This window comes from Aotus nancymaae, unplaced genomic scaffold, assembly GCF_030222135.1.
Source record: "Aotus nancymaae isolate 86718 unplaced genomic scaffold, 86718_ANA_hifiasm-v0.15.2.pri h1tg000010l, whole genome shotgun sequence".
In the NCBI taxonomy this organism is placed as follows: Eukaryota; Metazoa; Chordata; class Mammalia; order Primates; family Aotidae; genus Aotus; species Aotus nancymaae.
In genome coordinates, this window is record NW_026988421.1 from 8,086,047 (window position 1) to 8,108,534 (window position 22,488).

General features: G+C 41.1%; 1 long non-coding RNA gene across 2 annotated transcripts; it reads right to left on the minus strand.

Annotated features, from left to right (window-relative positions):
* Positions 1-204: 204 nt before the first annotated feature.
* On the minus strand, positions 205-22,333 carry LOC135273980 (uncharacterized). Of its 2 annotated transcripts, XR_010341735.1 has the most exons (3): positions 22,250-22,333; positions 10,898-11,082; positions 205-5,973 (listed from the first exon to the last, which is right to left on the minus strand). It is a non-coding gene; the product is annotated as an uncharacterized LOC135273980 (long non-coding RNA). The 2 variants fall into 2 exon arrangements; XR_010341736.1 differs by lacking the exon at positions 205-5,973 and having other exon boundaries at positions 6,827-11,082.
* Positions 22,334-22,488: the final 155 nt, after the last annotated feature.

The window sequence follows — 22,488 nt, forward strand, 5'->3', positions numbered from 1 at the left end:
TTACCAGATATGGTGAAATAGCAAAACCCCTATACACTCTGGTCAAGGAAACCCAAAAAGCCAACACCCATCTAATACAATGAGACCCTACAGCTGAGGCAGTCTTTCAGACTCTAAAGCAGGCACTATTGCAGGCTCCAGCTCTAAGCCTTCCTACAGGAAACTACTTCTCCCTATATGTTACAGAAAAGTCAGAAGTGGGACTGGGGTTTCTCACCTAGACTCAGAGGACCACACCACAACCAGTGACATACCTAAGGAAGGAAATTGATGCAGTAGCAAAAGGCTGGCCACACTGCTTGTGAGTTGTAGCCACAGTGGCTATACTGGTCTCAAAAGCCGTTAAAATAGTACAAGGGAAAGATTTAACTGTATAGACTTCACATAATGTGGCTGGAATTCTGGCCTCTAAAGGAGGCTTATGGCTCTCTAACAACTGCTTACTCAAATATCAGGCCTTAATGCTCAAAGGGCCTGTGCTTCTGCTGCACATATGTGCAGCCCTCAATCCAGCTACTTTTCTTCCTGAGGAAGAATCAGACACAGAACATAACTGTCAGCAGGTTATAGCCCAGTACTATGCAGCTCAAGAGAATCTCTTAGAAACTCCTCTGGCAAATCCTAACCTTAACCTATACACTGACGGAAGTTCATTTATAGAAAATGGAGTCCGAAAAGCAGGATACGCAGTAGTCAGTGATCAAACAGTGCTTGAAAGTAATTTTCTTCCTCCTGGGACTAGTGTCCAGCTGGCAGAACTGGTAGCCCTCACTCAAGCTCTAAAATTAGGAAAAGGAAACAGAATAAACATATACACAGATTCCAAATATGCTTACCTGGTTCTGCATGCTCATGCTGCCATGGAAGGAAAAAGAGTTCCTAACCTCAGCAGGCCCTCCCACTAAATATCATAAGGAAATTCTAGACTTATTAAAAGCTGTCCAATAACTGGAAAAGGTAGTAGTCTTACACTGCCGGGGTCACCAGAAAGGAGATGAGAAGAAAGTAGAGAGCAATCGCCGAGCTGACCTAGAAGCAAAAAGGGCAGCCAGACAAGAATTTACATAAGGACCTTTAATACGGTAAAACCCTCTCCACGGAACTAAGCCTCAATACTCGCCAGAAGAGGTACAGTGGGCAATCTCCTTGCATCAAACTTAAAACCCTGCATCAAACCTTCCATACAGGTACAGAGAATACATGTCGAATGGCCAAATCTATATTTACAGAAAAAGGTCTCTTCAAAGCTGTCCAACAAATAGTCAAAGGATGTAAAATATACCAGAAAAATAATCCTTTGGCATGTCGCAAAGCTCCTCCTAGGGAACAGTGAGCTGGTCATTACCCAGGTAAGAACTGGCAAATAGACTTTACCCATATATATGCCTAAGTCTCAGGGATATCAATATCTGCTAGTATGTGTAAATACCTATAAAAACTGGGTTAAGGTTTTCCCGTGCAGAACAAAAAAAACCCAAGAGGTAATAAAAGTCCAGATTAATAAAATAATCCCTAAATTCGGACTCCCTCACTGTCTTCAAAGCAATAATGGCTCTGCCTTCAAAGCTGCAGTAACCCAAGGAATTTCCAGGGCGTCAGGAATACAGTATCATCTCCACTGTGCTTGGAGGCCTCAGTCCTCAGGGAAAGTAGAAAAGATAAATAAAATTCTTAAAAAATGCCTGAAAAACTTGGCACAGGAAACCCACCTCTCATGGCCTTCTCTATTACTGACAGCACTCTAAAGTTCTCAAAACTCTCCTCAGAAAATAAGACTCAGCCCCTATGAGATGCTTTATGGAGGGCCCTTTCTTACTAATAATCTTGTACTAGACAAAAAAACTGAAGATCTAATAAAAGATATAACCCCCTTGGCTAAGTACCAACAAGCTCTTAAAATATTACCTAAAGGACACCCCAGGGAAAAAGGGAAAGAGTTGTTCTGCCCTGGAGACTTGGTGCTTGTTAAATCTCTCCCCTGAGACTCTCCCTCTCTAGGCCCATCTTGGGAAGGACCATTTTCGGTTTTCTGTCTACTCCAATGACAGTCAAGGTGGTGGGAATTGACTCATGAATTCATCACACTCGACTAAAGCCTTGGACACCTCCTGAAAAAAATCATAGGCCCTCCACTCCACAGCCTGAAGTTCCAGAAGACAACCCTTCATACACCTACAAGCCATTAAAGGATATATGTTTGCTCTTCTGACAAGATCCCCAGGAAAGTAACTGCTCATGAGTCTAATTTACATTCTGGCATTAACAGGACTATCACTCTTAACCTTGCTATCTCTCAAACTCCAATTATCCCTTTCATAGTGGATGGTCAGAGGGAAGCCAGAATAATAGGAAAACTTGGTACTGGCATTTAGAAAAGTTACTACCTGTACTCAGTTTTAATCTAAGCTATCTCAGGAGTTAAATAATAACTTTAAAAAGGTTGCTAATTCTCTCTGCAAAGGCAGCTCACTCTACAAACACAACTTAACTCTTTAGCTGCTGTAGCTCTTCAAAGTAAAAGGGCCCTAAATCTGCTAAAAGCTGAGAGAGAGAGAACCTGTCTCCTTCTAAAAAAAAATGCTGCTACTTTGTAAACCAATTAAGTGTTGTCTTAAACGAATTTTAAAAACTCATGAATCAACCAAACATGGGCTAAAGACCTTCAAGAAACAGTATCATGAAGCTTGTTTAACAACTGGCTGTCCTGGCTGTATCCTCTCCTAGGCCTCTCTATAACCATTCTATATTTGTTGGCCTCTGGGCTTCTCCCATCTTTAACCTTCTTGTCACATTCATTTCTTCTAAAATTAAAACCATAAGGCCACAAATAATCCTGCAACTGAAACCCCAGATGTCCTTGGCTCATAAGCTCTATTGTGAACCTCTGGATCAACCTTCACCCCTCAAAGACTCCCCTGTGAAGGAAACATCAACTGCAGGGCCCCAATTCAGCAGGAAGTAGGTAAAAAGCAATCAACACCTGTATCCCAACAGCAGTTGGACTTTCCTGTTCAGAGAGGGGACAGAGGGACTGTATTAACTTCTCTTCCCAAGTACACAAGGGGCGTGGTTTCAAAGGCAAGAACTTCCCAGTGCCATACTTCTATCCACCCCCGCATCTGGGAGCCTAGAGTTGCCTAACTTTCCCATTCATGGGAAAGGTAGACTACCTAAGTGAGCCTCCTTTGTTTAAAAAACCCCTGAAAGGAGGAGCTCTGTTGTAGGCCAGACAGCCAATCCAATGTCAAAGTCAAAAATCAATCACTCCAGCGGAAGTTTGAGGGAACTCCTCTGATGGGAGAAGGACTTAAATCGGGCAGGAGTAACTCTCAGATTAAAAGTCCCTCTGCCCCTTACCTGTGCGGACTCCATCTCTGGATCCCCTCCACAACAGTGTGGAGGCTCCCTCTCTCTCTCTTCTCCCTACTTCTCTCTCTCTCTCTCTGCCTAATAAATCACTTTTCTGCAAAACTCTTTGAGTCCGATATTTACTTGAACAATATCACCATGCCACCAGGGTCTCTGATCCATTCTTGGGTGAGTAAAAGCCCAAGGACTTAGAAAAAAAAACACATCCATTTGGGGAACAGTAAGTGCCTCCCAGCCCCTCATTACAATCATGCCCTAATCACCTCTTAAAAGCCCCATTCCTAATATTGTTACATGGAAGATTAATTTTTCAACACATGAACTTCTGAGGGATACATACAAACCATAGCATTTTGCCCCAGACCCCAAAATTTATATCTTCACAATGCAAAATACAGTCATTCCATCCCAATAGCCCCAGAGTCTTAACTTGTGCCAGAATCAACTCAAAAGTCTAAAGTCTCATCCAAATCAGATATGGGTGAGACTCAAGCCTGATTCATCCTGGGGCAAATTCCCCCCAGCTGTAAGCCTGTGAAATCAAAACAAGTTATCTACTTCCAAAACACAAGAGTGGGACAAACACAGGATAGATATTCCCACTCCAAAATAGAAATATAGGCAAAAAGACAAGGGTAACTGGTCCTAAGTCCAAAACACAACAGTAAAAACAGCATTAAACCTTAAAACCAGAGAATCATCTCCTTTGACTCCATGTCCTGTATGCTAGACACAGCGTATAATTTGTTGGGGGTGAGGGGCTGGGCCCTCCAAACCTTGGGCAGATCTGCACCTATGGCTTTGCAGGGCTTAGTTCATGCTTCAGTTCTCTTGGGTTGGAGTTGCAGACTGGTGTCCCTAAAGTTCCAGGGTCTTGGGGGTGGCCCCATTTCCACAGCTCCACTGAGCCTGTCCTGGTACAGACCCTCTGAGTGGCTCCACCCTGGTGACACATCTCTGCCTGGGCACGCAGGTTGTCCATGACTTCCTTTGAAGTCTTGGTGAAAGAAAACGTAGCTACACAGTTCTTGCATTCTGTGTACCTGCAGAATTAGTACCATGTAGACTCCACCAAAGTTGACAGTTTTTAACCTCCAGAGTGGTATGGTGAGCCATACCTGGGCTTGCTTGAGCCACAGCTGGGGTGGCCAAGGGGTGCTGCAATGAAATATGAGGAGCAGGGGTCCAAAATAGCTTTAGAGAGTAAGCCTGTGGAGGATGTCCCAGGTCTGCCCCCAGAAACATCCTTTCCTCATAAAGAGCTCTAGGCCTGTGATAAAAGGGGGAGCCTCCAAGATCTCTGAAATACCTTTGAGTCTTTTCCCTCGTTATCTTGATGAATACTATCTGGCTCCCTCATAGCAGTAATCTCTTTAGCAAACGGCACTTGGTCCACCCCCTTAGTAATCTGTCCCAGTTTTTCACTCTGTAAAGTTCACTCTGTGATAGCTTAAGTCTGAGTTTTCCAAATCTTTCTGCTCTACTTTCAATTATAAATTCTGTCTTTAATCATCGCTTTGCTCTCACATCTCACTGAATGTAGTTAAAAGTAGCCACACCACAGCCTGAATGCTTTGCTGCTTAGATGTTTTTTCTGCCAGATATCCTAGTTCATTGCTTTCAAATTCTCCATTTCATAAAGCCTGGACATAACCTAGGACACAGGGCGTGGACATAACCTAGCCAAGGTCTTTGCAACTTTATAACATGATGGCTTTTACTCCAGCTTTCAATACCTTATTTCTCATTTCTATCTGAGACCTCATCAGAATGGTCTTTATGGTCCAAATTTCTACCAGCATTCCAGTCACAACCATGTACATAATCTAAAAGAAGATTCTGACTTCCCCTATAGCTTGCCTCTTTTAAACAATCATTACAATTGCTCTTAATGCTCCATTCATGGCAATATGGTCATTTTTCTGGCCTGCTCTTCCAAACTCTTCCAGCTTCTGCCTATTATTCAGTTTCAAAGCCAGTTCCACATTTTCAGGTATTTGTTAAGGCAAGAGCCTCATTTCTAGGTACCATTTTTTAGTCACAAAAAAAATTACTTATTTAAATGGAGATGAGGTCTTGCTACATTGCCTAGGCTGAAGTACAGTAGTTATTCACAGGCAAGCTCATAGCACACTAGAGCCTCGAACTCCTGGCCTCAGGCCACCTGAGCTTCCTGAGTAGCTGGGACCACAGGCTTGACAGATGGTGCTCAGTTCTTTGTGTCAATTTTCTTAGTCTATTTTCTTCTGCTGTAACAGAAAACCAGACTGGGTAACTTTTAATTTTTAAAAGAATCTTTTAAGTTCAGTGGTATGTGTGCAGTTTGTACATAGGTAAACTTGTGTCATGGGGGGCAGGGTTGTTATACAGATTATTTCACCAGCTAGGTAGTAAGCCTACTACCCATTAGTTATTTTTCCTGATCCTCTTCCTCCTCCTACCTTCCACCATCTGATAGGCCCCAGTGTGTGTTGTGTGCTGTTCTTCTCTATGTGTCCTCGTGTTCTCATTTAGCTCCCACTTACAAATGTGGACAAGCAGTATTTGGTTTTCTATTCATGCATTAGTTTGCTAAGGATAATGGCCTCCAGCTCCATCCACGTCCTGCAAGAAAAAAAAATGATCTTGTTCTTTTTATGGCTGTATAGTATTCCATGGTGTAGGTGTACATTTTCTTTATTCAGTCTATAATTGATGGGTCTTTAGGTTGATTCCATGTCTTTGCTATTGTGAATAGTGCTGTAACAAATATACGGATACATGTTTCTCTACAGTAGAACAATTTATATTCATTTGGCTATATAACCAGTAATGAGATTGCTGAGTCAAATGATATTTCTGTCTTTAGGTCTTTGAGGAATTGTCATATTGTCTTTCACAATGGTTGAACTAATTACACTCCCATTAACAGTGTATCACTGTTCCTTTCTCTCTGCCACCTAAGCAGCATGTTATTTTTAACAGCAGCCATTCTGACTGGTGTGAGATGGTATTTCACTATGGTTTTGATTTGCATTTCTCCAATGATGAGTGATGTTGACCATGTTGTCATGATTGATGGCTGCATGCATATCTGTTTTTGAAAAGTGTCCATGTCTGATATGGTTTGGCTGTGTCCCAACCCAAATGTCATGTCCAGTTGAAATCCTCAATGTTGGAGGAGGGGGCTGATGAGAGGTGACTGGATGATGGAGGTGGACTTCCCCATTGCTGTTCTCATGATAGTGACTTCTCATGAGATCTGGTTGTTTAAAAGTGTGTAGCACTTCCCCCTTCTCCCATTCTGTAGGTTGTCTGTTTACTCTATTGATAGTTTCTTTTGCTGTGCAGAATCTCTTTAGTTTAATTAGATACCACTTGTCAATTTTTGCCTTTGTTGCAATTGCCTTTGGTGTCTGTCATAAAATCTTTGCTGTGCCTATGTCCTGAATGGTATTGCCTAGTTTGTCTTCTAGGATTTTTAGGGCTTTGAGTTTTACACTTAAATCTTTACTCCATATTAATTTTTGTATATGGTGTAAGGGGTCCAGTTTCAGTCTTCTGCATATGGCCAGCCAGTTATCCCAGCACCATTTATTGAATAGAGGATCCTTTTCTCATTGCTTATTTTTGTCAAGTTTGTTGAAGATCATATAGTTGTAGGTGTTCAGTCTTATTTCTGGGTTCTCTATTCTGTTCCATTGGTCTATGTGTCTTTTTGTACCAAAACCATGCTGTTTTGGTTACTGTAGCCCTGTAGTCTAGTTTGAAGTAAGGTAACGTGATGTCTCCAGCTTTGTTCTTTTTCCTTAGAACTGCATTGGCTATTCGAGTTTTTTGGCTCCATATGAATTTTTAAATAGCTTTTTTCCAGTTCTGTGAAGAATCTCGATGGTAGTTTAATAGGAATAGCACTCAATGTGTAAATTGGTTTAGACAGTATGGCCATTTTCATGACATTGATTCTTTGTATACATAAACATGGGATATTTTTTCATTTGTTTGTGACAACTCTGATTTCTTTGAGCAAGAGCTTGCAGTTCTTGTAGAGATCTTTTACCTTCCTAGTTGGCTGTATTCCTATATATTTTATTCTTTTTGTGGCAGTTGTGAATGGGAGTTCATTTCTGATTTGGCTACTGGCTTGACTGTTGGTGTAAAGAAATGCTAGTTATTTTTGCACATTTTGTATCCTGAGACTGAGCTTGAGTTGTTTATCAGCTTAAGAAACTTCTGGGCTGAGAGTATGGGGTTTTCTAAATACAGGACCAAGTTGTCTGCAAACAGGGATAGTTTGACTTCCTCTCTTCCTTTTTGGATGCCCTTCATTTCTTTCTTTTGTCTGACTGCCCTGGCCAGGAATTCTAATAGAATTTTATTATTCACCCAAAGGCCATTCAAGTACAGGTTATTCAATTTCCACATAATTGTATGGTTTTGAGTGAATTTCCTAGTCCTGATTTCTCATTTGATTGCACTGTGGTCCAAGAGACTGTTATTTCAGTTATTTGCATTTGCTGAACAGTGTTTTACTAACATTTATGTGATCAATTTTACAGTATGTGCCATGTGGCAATGAGAATGTATATTCTATTGTTTTGGTGTGGAGAGTTCTGTAGGTATCTATCAGGTCCACTTGACCTAGTGCTGAGTTCAGGTCCTGAATATCTTTAATTTTCTGTCTCGATGATCTAATATTGTCAGTGGGGTGTTAAAGTCTCCCACTATTATTATGTGGGAGTCTAAGTCTCTTTGAAGGTCTCCAAGAACTTGGTTTACAAATCTGGGTGTTCCTGTGTTGGGTGCATATGTATTTAGGTTAGATTTTCTTGTTATATTGAACCCTTTAACATTATGTAATTCCCTTGTCTTTTTTTTAATCTTTGTTGGTTTAAAGTCTGTTTTTTCATAAACTAGGTTTGAAACCCCTGCCTTTTTCTGTTTTGTATTTTCCTGGTAGATTTTTCTTCATCCCTTTATTTCGAGTGTGTGTGTGTCATTGCATGTGAGATGGGTATCTTAAAGTCAGCATACCAATGGGTCTTGGTTCTTTATCCAGTTTGCCACTCTGTGTCCTTTAATTGGGGGCATTTAGCCCATTTACATTTAAGGTTAGTGTTGATATGTGTGAATTTCATCTTGTCATCATAATGCTAGCTGGATGTTTTGCAGACTTTTTACATGTGGTTCCTTTATAGTGCCACTGGTCTGTGTACCTCAGTGTGTTTTTGTAGTGGCTAGTAAATGGTCTTTCTTGCCATATTTAGTGCTTCCTTTAGGAGCTCTTGTGAGGCAGGTCTGGTGGTAACAAATTCCCTCAGCATTTGCTTGTTTGAAAAGGATCTTATTTCTCCTTCACTTATGAAACTTAGTTTGGCCAGATATGAAATTCTGCGTTGGCATTTCTTTTAAGAACGCTGAATACTGGTCCCTAGTCTCTTCTGGGTTGTAGGGTTTCAGCTGAGAAGTCCACCATTAGTATGATGGGCTTCCCTCTGTATGTGACCTGGCCTTTCTCTCTAATTGCCTTTAACATTTTTCTTTCATCTTGACCTTGGAGAATTTGATGATTATGTGTCCTGGGGATGATATTCTTGTGAAATATCTTACTGGAGGTCCTCTGCATTTCCTGAATGTGCATGTTGGCCTCTCTAGTTAGGTTGAGGAAGTCCTCATCAATGTCATCCTGAAATATGTTTTCCAAGTTCGTTTTATTCTCATCTCTTTCAAGTGCACCAGTCAGTTACAGATTTGGTCTCTTTCCATAATCCCATATTTTTTAAGGTTTTGTCAGTTTCTTTTTATTCTTTTTTCTCTATTCTTGTCTGCCTTATTTCAGAAAGATACTCTCCAAACTCTGAGATTCTTTCCTCTGCTTGGTCTATTCTGCTATTAATATTTGTGATTGCGTTAGGAAATTCTTGTAATGTGTTTTTCAGTTCTATCAGCTAAGTTATGTTCTTCTCTCTACTGGCTATTTTGTCTGTCAGCTCCTGCAACATTTTATCATGACTTTTAGCTTCCTTGTTTTGGGTTACAACATATACCTGTAGTTCAATGAACTTTGTACCTATCCATACTCTTGAATTCTACTTCTGTCATTTCAGCCATCTCAGCCTCAGCCCAGTTCTGAACTCTTGCTGGAGGTGATGCAGACCTTTGGAGAAAAGAAGGCACTCTGGCTTTCATTGTTCTGGCACTGATTCTTTCTCATCTTTGTGGGCTTTTCTACCTTCAATCTTTGAGGTTGTTGACCTTTGGATTTTTTTTCTTTTATCCTGTTTGACGACCTTGAGGGTTTGATTGTGGTATAAGGTGGATTCTGTTGACTGAGTTCATTTTTGAGAGATTTTAGGGAGGTCAAAGCTCCGATTCCAAACCCCAGACTGCGTTCTCCAACTCTGGGGAACTTGTATTGAGCCCTGACATTGTCCTGTGGCTCCTCATGGTTTAGAATCCACTGTGCTGAGGGGTGCTATGGTGTGGCAGCTACAGCAAAGTGCTAGTGCATATGGGGGTGCCTGTGTCCCTGCAGGTGTTCATGGCCAGAGAACACCAGCAGGGGCAACTGGAGGCCCTTGTTGGGAGGCCCTGCCCAGCGAGAAGGAACAGAATCAGAGGCATACTTAAAGAAGCAGTCTGACCACATTTTCATAGAGCAGCTGTGCTGTGCTTGGGTACCACTTCTACCCTCTTGTTGGCCTGAAGGCTAGAATGGCATAATTGCCCAAATGGCAAAGATGGAAACTTGCCTTTCCTTCTGGAAGCTTTGTCCCAGGGAAGTTTCAAAACTCTTGACCAAAGAACACTGGCAGGAGTAGCTAGAGACCCCAGCTGGGAGGCCCCACCCAGTGAGAAGAAACGAGATCGGGACTCACTTTAAAAGGAAGTCTGCCAGTGTTTTTGTACAGCAACTGTGCTATGTTGGGGAATACCTTCCACCCCGGGTTAGCTTGGACTTTCCAAAGCCCAAAGGCTGGCATAGTTAAGTCACCCAATTAGCAAAGATGGTGCCCTTGCCCTACCCCTGGAAGGTCCAACTTGGTGTAACACTGCTACTGGTGGCTGGCTGTAATTCCAAGCCAGTGGGTCTTATCCTGTGAGGTGCCACAGAAGTGCAACCTGCAGATTTTTGCTGCTGAGCCCTCTCAATTCAGCCTCTTTCCTAGGAGTATGTATGGGGTGGAGTGTCTAACCTCCCAGTTTGCTGGAGTTGCATCTGCTTTTGCTGGGATGCCCAGAAAGCCATCTAGTATTTAAGGCTCCCAAGTTTCCATGTGTCCCCTTGTGGCTGCTCTGCTAGGACACCCTGTAGCTCTGTGTGTCAGTCAGACTGAAGGCCTTGGTGAAATGGTTTCACTAAAGGATCTCCCAAACTAAGGGTTGCAAAGACCCATGAGAGAAGTGCAGGTTCCCGGGGTGACACACTAATTCACCACTTCCCTGGGCAGGGGAGGTTCCCTTGGCTCTGTGTTGCTCCCAGATGGGTCATTTTCCTGCCTTGCTTTTCTCTGTGGGTTGTTTCCTTGATTATTTCCAAAGCAAGTACCTGGATGTTTCAGTTGAAGGTGCTGTATTTACTCTCTCCTTCCATTTCTGTGAGAGTCACGAACACTAGCTGCTTCTAGTCAACCATCTTGGCCACCTCCTGTTAATTTATTAAATTTTTTTTCTCACAGTTCTAGGAGGCTGGGAAGTCCAAGAGCACGGCACCGGCATCTAGACAGGGTAATCCTATGGCAGAAGAGGAAGCAAATATGTGAGAGAGAGAATAGTGGGCCAAACATCCTTTCAGTAGGCGCCCATTCCTGTGACAGCTGACTCTTGCAACAGTAACACTAATCCATTCATGAGGGGTCTGCCTCATGAATCATGTCTTAAAGACCCCATCTCTTAATAGTGTTACATTGGGGAACATGTTTTCAACACATGAAATTTTGGGGAACACATTCAAACCACAGCCCTTGTCTTCTCACTTTTCTCCATTTATTGTCTTTTTTTTAAGAATGGGCCAAATTTACTTACATTTTGTATATCAAGAAATTTTGGATTATGTTCTCAACATTGTACATGATATACTGTAGAGATTCTTGATTTTCAAAATTAATTTTTTTTAAAAAAGAATATAGTTAAGTGGCAGAAATAAAACTAAAAACTCACTCTGTCTTACCTGCAATGAGCAGTTGTTCAAATTTCAGTTAAGTAATTTTAGCTGAAATGTCTCCCTCTGCACAAGCATGGCTCGGTGCTCAAAATAGGCATTCAGAAGTTCCCTGGGGTGTTTTTTTTCCCCTTATCTTTGTTGACTTTTATTATATTTGAGTACACAAAACATTAACATGATTATCTTCCATCTTATCTATGCCATTCCTACTCAATTCTTGCAGGTTACCAATCACATCTGATTTTTATTTCTTTCCTGTATTTCTTTTTGCAAAACAGGCATGTGAGGCTGGGTGTGGTGACTCACACCTGTAATCACAGCACTTTGGGAGGCCAAAACAGGAGGACTGCTTGAGCCCAAGAGTTTGAGACCAGCCCTGAAATCACAGCAAGACTCCTGTCTCTACAATTTTTTTTTAAGAGGTAGGCATGGCGATACATCCCTGGAGTCCCAACTACTTGGAAGGCTGAAGTGGGAGGATCACTTGAGCCTGAAAGTCAAGGCTGCAATGAGCCATGATTGTGCCACTGCACTCCAGCCTTGGCAACAGAGCAAGATCCTATCTCAAAAACAAAACAAAATAGGCATGTGTATTTAAATTTCCCCTTCCTTTTTATACAAAGGTGGTATTATATAAATTTTTTCACTTTACTTTTTTTCCGCTACCTAAAATATACCCTGGAAATTGCTCTATATCACTTCATGGAAATCTTCATTCTTTTTTGTGGCAGTATAGTACTCTATTTTGTGGATGTACCATATTTAATTCAACCACTCTCCTATGTCTGGACATTTAAGTTTCCAACATCTTAAAATGACAATTCTGAAATGACAAATCTTGAGTATTTATATTTCTGTATTACTTAACATATAACTTCAGGGTAAAATCTTAGAAATAGGATTGCAGAGTCAAAAGGTCAATGCATATGTAGTTTTGTTAGATATTGCCCAATTCGCCTCCATTAAAGATTATACCTGCTGAGAGAAGCAATTTTCCATGTGCCCTTAGTACCCCTTTGCCTGTCCTCAGTATGGCAATAATGAAAAGTCCTAACTGCTCTTTACCTGAGTTATTTCTTAAGATTATGTTTCAATCAGCAATCTTGAAAGATGAAGTGCAGTAAGCAATTTTCAGAGATGAAATCATGTCTTCCTTCACACAGAGAGCAAGCTTGCTTCTGTTTGCTACAAAAGCAGTGGATCTTGCAAATACCCCCCTCCCAAAAAAAAAAAAAACAAAAAAACAAAACAAAACAGTGTTCCTCTTTTGCAGTGCAACTCCCCAAGTGTATAGGCACCCATCACGGGCCCCCTGTGTCATCATTGTGGGAGTAGAGGAATAGGAAATAGAAAAAAGCCAACAAGAAGCTGTGTTTATTGCTTTACTATGAATAGTAAAGTCCTTAGTCTCTGATCCAGGAGTCTTAAGTCTTTTGCCACTAATGAAAGAGTAACAGCTTCTAGCTAATTAGCTTGTAAGCAAAGCTAAGTATATGGGGTAAAATCTCAGACCTTATATAGTTCCTGATAGTTTTGGTGATGATGATGATGAAGATGCAATGCAGTTGCTTTCTAGAAAAGGAAGAACAAAAGGTCCTCGTGGGCCAAGTTAGGAGATTCAAAACTACCCAACTTAGAAGCAAATGCTTTTGTCCAAGTCATAGGTGGGTGAAGGGTGAAAGTCCACCAGCATCCTACCTGTTAAATCTTTAGAGGCTGAGTGGTGAGAGGCAGGATTGAAACAAGCTACCTAAATGGCACATTGGTTGTTGCTTCTTTGAGTGAAAAGAGGAAGGAAAGTTATCAGGACTGATGGACAGCAATCCCTACTTACCCCTAGCTGATAGGTAATGTGGTTATGGCCATTGTATCATGGAGTACCCAAAGCTCAAATAAGTGGTGTTATCAGTGAAGATATACAGCTTTGGGCAGAGGTATAGCAGTTCATTTGGTTACCTCAGCAGGCAGCTGCTTGTTTCTTTTTTTTTTTTTTTTTTCCAACAGGGTTTCGCTGTGTCACTCAGGCTGAAGTGCCATGTAACGGTCTTGGCTCACAGCAACTTCTGCCTCCTGGGCTCAAGAGATCCTCCCAGCTGGGACCACAGGCATACACCATCATGCCTGCCTAATTTTTGTATTTTTTGTAGAGATGAGGTTTCACCATGCTGCACAGGCTGGTCTCCAACTTCTGAGTTCAAGCAATCTGCCCAGCAAAGTGCTGGGACTACAGGTGTGGGCAATCATGCCTGGCCTGAATCTTAAAGTAAATCTTGCTTCCTGGCACTGAGTAGCTCTGCCCCTTTGTGCCACCTTTTGCCTCTCCCTTTACCTAAACCTTAGCTGCTTAAAGTAAAAAACTTGGTATGCTGAGGAACTCTTCAGAGGAAAGGGATTCAAACTTTTATCTCTCTCTTGGGTACAAGTACTCATGTTTAGACTAACCTGGTCTTTGGTGTCACTGCCATTAAAATTATAGGGGGCAATAAATGAGCCAAAAAGCAATCCTCATCCCCAGTGGAGATGAGGCCAACTTTCTTCACATACAAACATACAACCTGAAGGGGCAGGTCACTCCTATTAAAGATTCGTTGTTAAACTTGATTTAAATCACAATTATATTAGATCAGTTAAGTCACATGGGCAGTGTCACTGAGTAAGTTCAGCTTCAGTTGTCATCATTCTGTCCCTTCGGATCCTCGGAGAAGCAATGACGTATGCAGCAACACTTCATGCTGGAATGACAGTCATTCTGGCCTTGAACTCAGGGTGAGGCTACTGGACCCACCTCACCTTACTGGCTGTTCTTTTAGTGGTGCCACTTAGGGCCCTGGACATTCCATGAGATTCTTGCCTTACCTATTAGCTCTCCTGACTACCACATAGGCTACAGGAAGTACCCAGCACCTACTTCCAAGTTCAGCCTCAGCTAAATGTTCCCATGCTGTTCCTAGGACAGCTTTCAATTCACTTTGATCCAGATTCCTGTTCCAAACATGTTAATTGTCCTTAAGGGGAATTGTATTCATCTGGGATTAAGTGAGCAGAAAGAACAATGTGACAACTCTGAGTCTAAGTACCCTGGAATGTATAATGAATGACATCCTCAAAAGGATACCCAGACATCTTAGAAAATATGAGATTCCACCTCTGCCATCCCCAGTATCTTTAGAAGAAGACTTTCTCCTCTAGTTTCTTTCACAGTATTCTACCAACTCAGAAATCAGGTTCTGCAATTGGTAACAGAGATTGCTAAAAGTCTAGCTGCCGAAGCCCAGATTTTCTTAATCACAGCAATGGCAAGTAAAACTCCACTTTGTCCATCTTTTCCCTTCCGTACTAATTCAGAGCTAAGTGTTCTGAAATTCTAGTTACAAAAAGAATTTCACCTTTGAAAAAAATCATGAATGGCTGGGCATAGTGGCTCATGCCTATAATCCAGGCATTGTGGAAGGTCAAGGTGGGTGGATTGCTTGAGGCCAGGAGTTTGAGACCAGCCTGGGCAACGTGGCAAAGTCCCATCTCTAACAAAACTACAAATATTAGTCAGGAATGGTGGTGCATGCCTGTAGCCCCAGCTAGTGGGGAGGCTGAGGCACAAGAATGGCTGGAACCTAGCAGGCAGAGGTTGCAGTGAGCCAAGATCATGCCACTGCACTCTAGCTTGGGTGACAGCGAGACTCTGTCTTAAAAAAAAAAAAAATTACCTTGAACTGTTTCACCTTTGCTTTACCAGCATGACTTATTCACAACCTCTGCAAAAATCTCACTTCTAGTTGCTGAGATGGTCTAAAATATGTTATATATAGCTTAGTAGACATTTAATAAATGTTTGTCCCCTTGGCTGCCAAAAATTCATGGGCCTGTGAACATAAACTTTCCTATTTTACTTTCCAATGAGGTATTGTTTACACCCATTTCAACAACTCCTTCTATAAAATATAGGTCCATATAAAATTTATAAGCCAATTGGTTCCTTTTTTTCAATCTCAGCAATGTCATTTCCAGTTGAATCATCTTCAAGTCACCAATCTTCCTATTTAATTTTTATAAAAACATATTACAAAACACCAAAAGAATTGGCAACAAAAGCCAAAATAGACAAATGGGACCTAATCAAACTCCACAGCTTCTGCACGGTGAAAGAAACAGTCAATAGAGTGAATTGGCAACCAACAGAATGGGAAAAAATTTTTGCAGCCTACCCATCTGACAAAGGGCTGATATCCAGAATTTACAACGAACTAAAACAGATTTACAAGAAAAAAACAAACAAGCTCATTCAAAAATGGGCAAAGGATATGAACAGATACTTTACAAAAGAAGACATATATGAGGCCAACAAGCATATGAAAAAATGCTCATCATCACTGGTCATTAGAGAAATGCAAATCAAAACTACATTGAGATACCATCTCACACCAGTTAGAACGGCAATCATTAAAAAATCTGGAGACAACAGATGCTGGAGAGGATGTGGCAAAATAGGTACACTTTTACACTGTTGGTGGGAGTGTAAATTAGTTCAACCATTGTGGAAGACAGTGTGGCGATTCCTCAAGGACCTAGAAATAGAAATTCCATTTGACCCAGCAATCCCATTACTGGGTATATATCCAAAGGATTATAAATTGTTCTACTATAAGGACACATGCACACGAATGTTCATTGCAGCACAGTTTACAATAGCAAAGACCTGGAACCAACCCAAATGCTCATCGATGATAGACTGGACAGGAAAAATGTGGCACATATACACCATGGAATATTATGCAGCCATTAAAAACGATGAGTTCGCGTCCTTTGTAGGGACATGGATGAACCTGGAAACCATCATTCTCAGCAAACTGACACAAGAACACAAAATTAAACATCGCATGTTCTCACTCATAGATGGGTGTTGAACAATGGGAACACATGGACACAGGGAGGGGAGCACTATACACTGGGGTCTGTTGTGGGGGAGTGGGGGGGAACAGCGGGATGTGGGGAGTTGGGGAGAGATAGCATGGGGAGAAATGCCACATATAGGTGAAGGGGAGGAAGGCAGCAAATCACACTGCCACGTATGCACCTATGCAACAATCTTGCATGTTTTTCACATGTACTCCAAAACCTAAAATGCAATAAAAAAAAAAAAAGGAAAAGTCCTATTAACAAAACAAAAAAAAAAAATTAAAGGTATCCTAAATCATGAGTCAAATACTCAAACATTACTATATCTTACTCTGTTCCTGGTATTGTGAGGTTAAAAGCAAGTAAATTACCAAACCTGCTGAAAGAGGGTTGACCTAGAAGAATCATCAATCTCAGTAACCCTAAGAACCACCAAAATGTCTCAGGAAAGAAGATAGCTGCAAGATGCATCTCTGCTAATGGAGGATCTGTATTATAAACCTCTGCTATTTAGAAACAACAATGAAATAGGTTTCAATTCCTTGGTTTCTGAAGCTTTCAACACAACTTTGGAAAAAAGCAATTTCCACAGATTTCTACTGCTCTTTCTCACTATGTTCTTACTTCCTACCACTGTTATATGTTTAAAGTAATTATAGAGATAAATTTATAATCATAAATTATCATAATTTACAAAGTAATTATAAACAATTTAACGGTTTAACAAGAGGGCCTTGTATTTTAAGGCTGTTAGTCATTCAATGTTCACTTTATATTTGTGTATCAGATAATGCATTAAATACTGGGGATTTACATCTAAATAAAGACAGTTGCTGCTATTTAAAAAGCTCATACATGATTTGAAGAGAGAAAGTGAGAAAAATAAAATGTTCACAGTATGTAAAGAAAAATATAATTAAAAATTAAGAAAACTTACATTTGGCTGTTCGTATGTTGTGCAGAAGCCCCATTAACCTCACTAGAGAACACATCAGGTTCAAGAGGACAAAGAAGAGGCCCAGAGCCAGCAAACGAGACAGGTTTTATTAGGGGCTTATGGAGAGTCCAGTGGTGGCAGACTAGACAACATAACTACACAGCCCAGTGGCAGGGACTGGGCATGAAAACTATAACTGCCTGCAAAGAGCATGCAGTTTATATAGCATTTTCACTTAACAACCTCTCCATAATGACCTCTACCTAGCAACCTTCATTTAACTCAAATCTCAGGGCCTCCATCCCCTGTGCTGCCAAGTTCTATGGGAAAGGCTGGGGCATCAGATGTTTATCATAAATAAGAAATGAATCTCCAGGTTGGCCATGCTCTGGATTCCCTAGCTCAGAATACATATTCAGGTTTATCTGCCATACAGGATCATTCTAAGGGTATGCTTAAGCTATTGCTATCAGGTGCATTTACCCTACATCATAGTATGTTGTATACAAAAGCACAGCTATCAAAAGTAAAACTGGTAAAAAAGGATTCTATGGCTTCCCCTTAACCTGCAACCCAATAGTACAACATATTCCTGAAGGAATGTTAATAAACTTACTTCAAAATTCTATCATTCTGCATAAAGATGGGTTATTTCTGTAGGAAATGTGCAATATTACAAATGAGTTGAGAGCATATTATGCAGAATTTTTAATGAGCTACTTTTTCTGAAGATGCAAGTGCCATGAATGCATAAAAAAAATAACAAATTCTACAGTTAATTTAGCTTGGATGCTATTTTCCTTCATTACAAATATAAAAAAAGAGTTTGTTCACCCAGACCTTCTTTTAAGACTCTAGGTAAACAATCTAAGTTACTACCAAGTTTCCAAGAAAACAGGATAAAACCATTTTATGAAATGGGTCCATTACGAAAGTTCATTTTAAGCCAGGTGTCCTGAAGCTGGAGTGGACTTTTCCATAAGCTCTTTCTTACTTTATTTTTCCCTTTTAAATCATAAAATATAGTTGATGATATGGTTTGGCTGTGTCCTCACCCAAATATCATCTTGAATTGTAGCTCCCATAATTCCCACTTGTTGTGGGAGGGACCTGGTGGTTATCTTTTCAAAAATCTATTCTTTTAAGTACTCATTCCCATTAAGTACTATAGACTCAAGAATAATGTTGTTGACTTTTTAATTAGAAAGACATAAAGGTATAAAAGGTTCTGAAATCTAAGTGTTAAGGAACTCTGTTATAAAGCCCACAGTTAGCAGCAAGATATGGTTATGTGATTCCCACCTACCTCATCCCCCAAAACCTCTCTTTGTATCTAGATAGGTATAGAGTAATTATTATTTAATTAATTTTAAATAGTTATTTAAAATTGACCTCCAGAGATCAAACTGATACAGTGTGGCTCAAGTGTGGCCTTACTATAAATCATACTGTTGATATAAGCTAGCTAGGTATACAAAGGCACTCTTATCAGGCGGGCATTTCAACAGGTCAGTAGTCATCTTCCAGGAGCTGGTCAAGAGCCAACTTCTTTGGAGGCTGCAGGGTTTGAACCTCCCAGACTTCCTGAGTTAACCCTTTATTGCATAACAGTTTGAGACAAGATTGGGTGTGTTCAGGGTGATATGGCCATAGACTATTGCGTAACAGTTTTAGGATAAGGGTGTCATACAGGTGATAATCATGGATGCAGGTTCAGATTCAGCTCTAGTTTGAGAACCTCTGCAGCATTTCTACATTTCCTCAGAAAGGTTGTATTGAAAACTATATACAGTCTAACAATGTTTCTAACTAGAACAGAGGTTCCAGTTAAAATGAGGTGGAAAGCAGCTATAAATGAAGTTAGGAGAAAAAGATAGGGAGGCTGATCTTTTCCACTCCTCCCTTAATTGCAGGCCCTGCACTGAGGGAAGGTGAGAAGGAATTCCTGGCAACAGTGAGACCTGCAAGGACCAGGAAGAGAGGGAAGGGAGGAGAGAAGGTACAACTCAAGTGGTCCTGAGAAGGAAGTCAAGTTCCTATAACCACCTTGCTGGGAAGTATACTGCTGTGTAAAAGTCAGGGCATATACAGTAAGAACTCAAACTACTTAACATAGTCCAAACATCTAAACTGTGGCATTACTAAATGAATGTGCTCAAGAAAATTAGTACCCTAAGTTACTTTTTTTTCTAAAATGTACCTTTCAAATGTGGCTTGGCTTATATTCTGAAAACAGATTTGAAATGTGCTCCTAAATACTGAGTTCTTACATATCATTAAACCATAATAAAATGTTTAAAATAGGTCAGCCAAAAACTTGCAGTTTATCCTAGTGATACTGGTGGTAAGTTTCCAACTGCATTAGTCTGTCTTCAGGCTGCTGATAAAGACATACCTGAGACTGGGTAATTTATAAAGAAAAAGAGGTTTAATGGAGTCACAGTTCCACATGGCTGAGGAGGCCTCGCAATCATGGCAGAAGAGGAAGGGAGGGCAAAGAGAGAATGAGAGCCAAGCGAAAGGAACTTCCCCTTATAAAGCCATCAGATCTCCCAAGACTTACTCACTACCACTGCCCCCACCATTCATTTTTCTCCCACTGGGTCTCTCCCACAAGTGAGAATTATGGGAGCTACAACTCAAGATGACATTTGGGTGGGGACACCACCAAACCATATCACCAACTATATTTTATGATTTATTTCAAAGGGAAAAAATAAAGCAAAAAACTCATTTGTAATTCATAACAAGAACAATGTATCATATTAAGATTGAAGTCAGCTCTGAACCATAACCACCTTGGCATTGGAAAAGAGCTTAAGACTGAATGTACTCATTTTCCTTTCTCTGCTGCTCTTAGTTTGTGTGATAAAAGCTGTCACCAATCTATCAATTCCATACAACAAACCTGTACTCAATATAATGCCTAATCTCAGCAACCATGAAGATAGTAAAGAACACAAATATATAAACTGGCCAAGTCTGACACCAAAGGAGAATTATACTACCTAAAAAACTGGTAAGTACAGCCTAGAGGAATTTGTTTAATTCTATAGTGGATGAAGTAAGCTTGGTTTTGCATGATAAATAGGATTTTTCCTACTATTGAAAACCATGGCATTCTAGGTAGAGGAAACTGGAAGGTAGGCAGAGTTTAAAGTTTCAATGGACTTTGCATGCCATGCAAAGGAGTGAAGGTGTTGATTCAGTCGGGAGCATCAATCACCAGGAGAAGAGGGCAGCTCAAAGAATGAAATGGAAGGAATGAAAATGAAAGCTAATGACCAGTAAAGAAATTCCTGGAATTGTTCAGATAAAGCCAGTGCTTGGATACAGAAGAAGCATAAATAGGAAAGTTTTTTCTTTTTCTTTCTTTTTTTTTCTTTAAGACGGAGTCTCTATCGGTCGCCAGGCTGAAGTGCAGTGGCGCAATCTCGGCTCACTGCAACCTCCCTGCTTCAAGTGATTCTCATGCCTCAGCCTCCTGAGTAGCTGGGACTACAGGCATGTGCCATCACACCCAGCTAGTTTTTGTATTTTTAGTAGATATGGAGTTTCACCATGTTGGCCAGGATGTTCTGGATCTCCTGACCTCGTGATCCGACTGCCTCAGCCTCCCAAAGTGCTGGGATTACAGGCGTGAGCCACAGTGCCTAGACCGAAAGTTTTTCTTTAAGAAAATTTAGACTTGGTGGTTTATTGGCTGGATGGAAATAAAGGAAAGCATAGACCATAGGAGTCTTTCGTTTTCTGATTCCTGCCCATTCAGCTTTACTTAAGGAAGTCAAAATCCAGTTTATAATATTGATCTTGCTCATGAAATTGCAGATTAGTTTCTGAAGAGCCTATTTTCCTTCGGATTGTCCACATGTGTTAATGTGAATCAAAGTTAACTTACAACCATAGGAAGCAGGACATATAGGACAAAAATAATAGCAAAGACAACTCAGAATGAGTCTGAAATATTAAAAAATCTTTACAAACGAGGACTTTACAATTCTGTGATAGACCTTTGGTGACATTTCTGTCGATCTTGGTGAATTCACCTACCATACATACATTCTGGCGACTACTTATAGAAAAATACATTTGGTCATCATTTTTCTTGCTCTGACACAGGTAAACAGAAAGCAAAGGTTACTATATTCTCATTTTTAGCTAGAGGGTACATGTCCTAGTACATAAACTCAAATGAAAACATAAGCAAAAAGAAGACTAAAGTATTGTGCACTGAGTCATGATCCCAGAATAGACAGCTCTGAAACAAAATTAGATTATATATTAGCAAAAACGTTATTTCCTAGAGAGGATAAACACAACTTTGGAACTCAAGATTATTGACAAGTGGAATTTCAGAGCTTCCTTTTTTCAAAAGACAGAAAAATAAACTGCACAAGCCTCTACAAGAAGAGGATGAGAGGGCACACTATCTACAGTCCCAATCCGTGGGGCATCCAGAAAGTTCCATCTGCTCCCACTATTCTGCATCCACAGCCTTAAGCTCCTTCAAGAATTCATTTCAGATTTCTATCATCGAGAGCGTCCAGCTCTGGCTGCCCGGGTTCCTGCGGCCTGAGGGGGCAGGTCACACATGGGGTGAGGGGGTGTAAGGTGAGATGACGCCTGGCGAAGCCTAGTATGGCTCAATGCCCACCACTGACGCCCTTGAACCCCCAAACCCCATCATCCGCCTCAACTCTCCTCTAACGCGAGAATCTGTGTGAGGGAGGCAAGGAGGGTTTGGAGTAAAAATAACCCGAATCAGCAGCGCGTCCGCAGTGCTCGCTGCCACAAATCCTGCAGACCCGATACAGTGGAAACAGAAAAGTCCCCTGGCGTCCACTCGGGAGAGAACGAGGTCAAGAGTCGGTTCCGCATGCCGCGTAGAGAGACGAGACCACACCTACCTGACCACAGACGTTTCACACCAGCTCAACAACGGTCGTCCACATCGCCCGCTGTTTCTTCACAGCCAACATCGAAAACACCCTCGTGCCGGCGCGCAGTGCACCGCGCCTGCGCATAGTCTCCGGTGGGAGAGCGAGGGGCTGCCAGTGCGCATGCTCCGCTCTCAACCGCTTCCCTGCATACTTTGAACGCCCCGCCTGAGTCCAGTTGGCACATGCGCATGCGTGTCTCTGGTGCC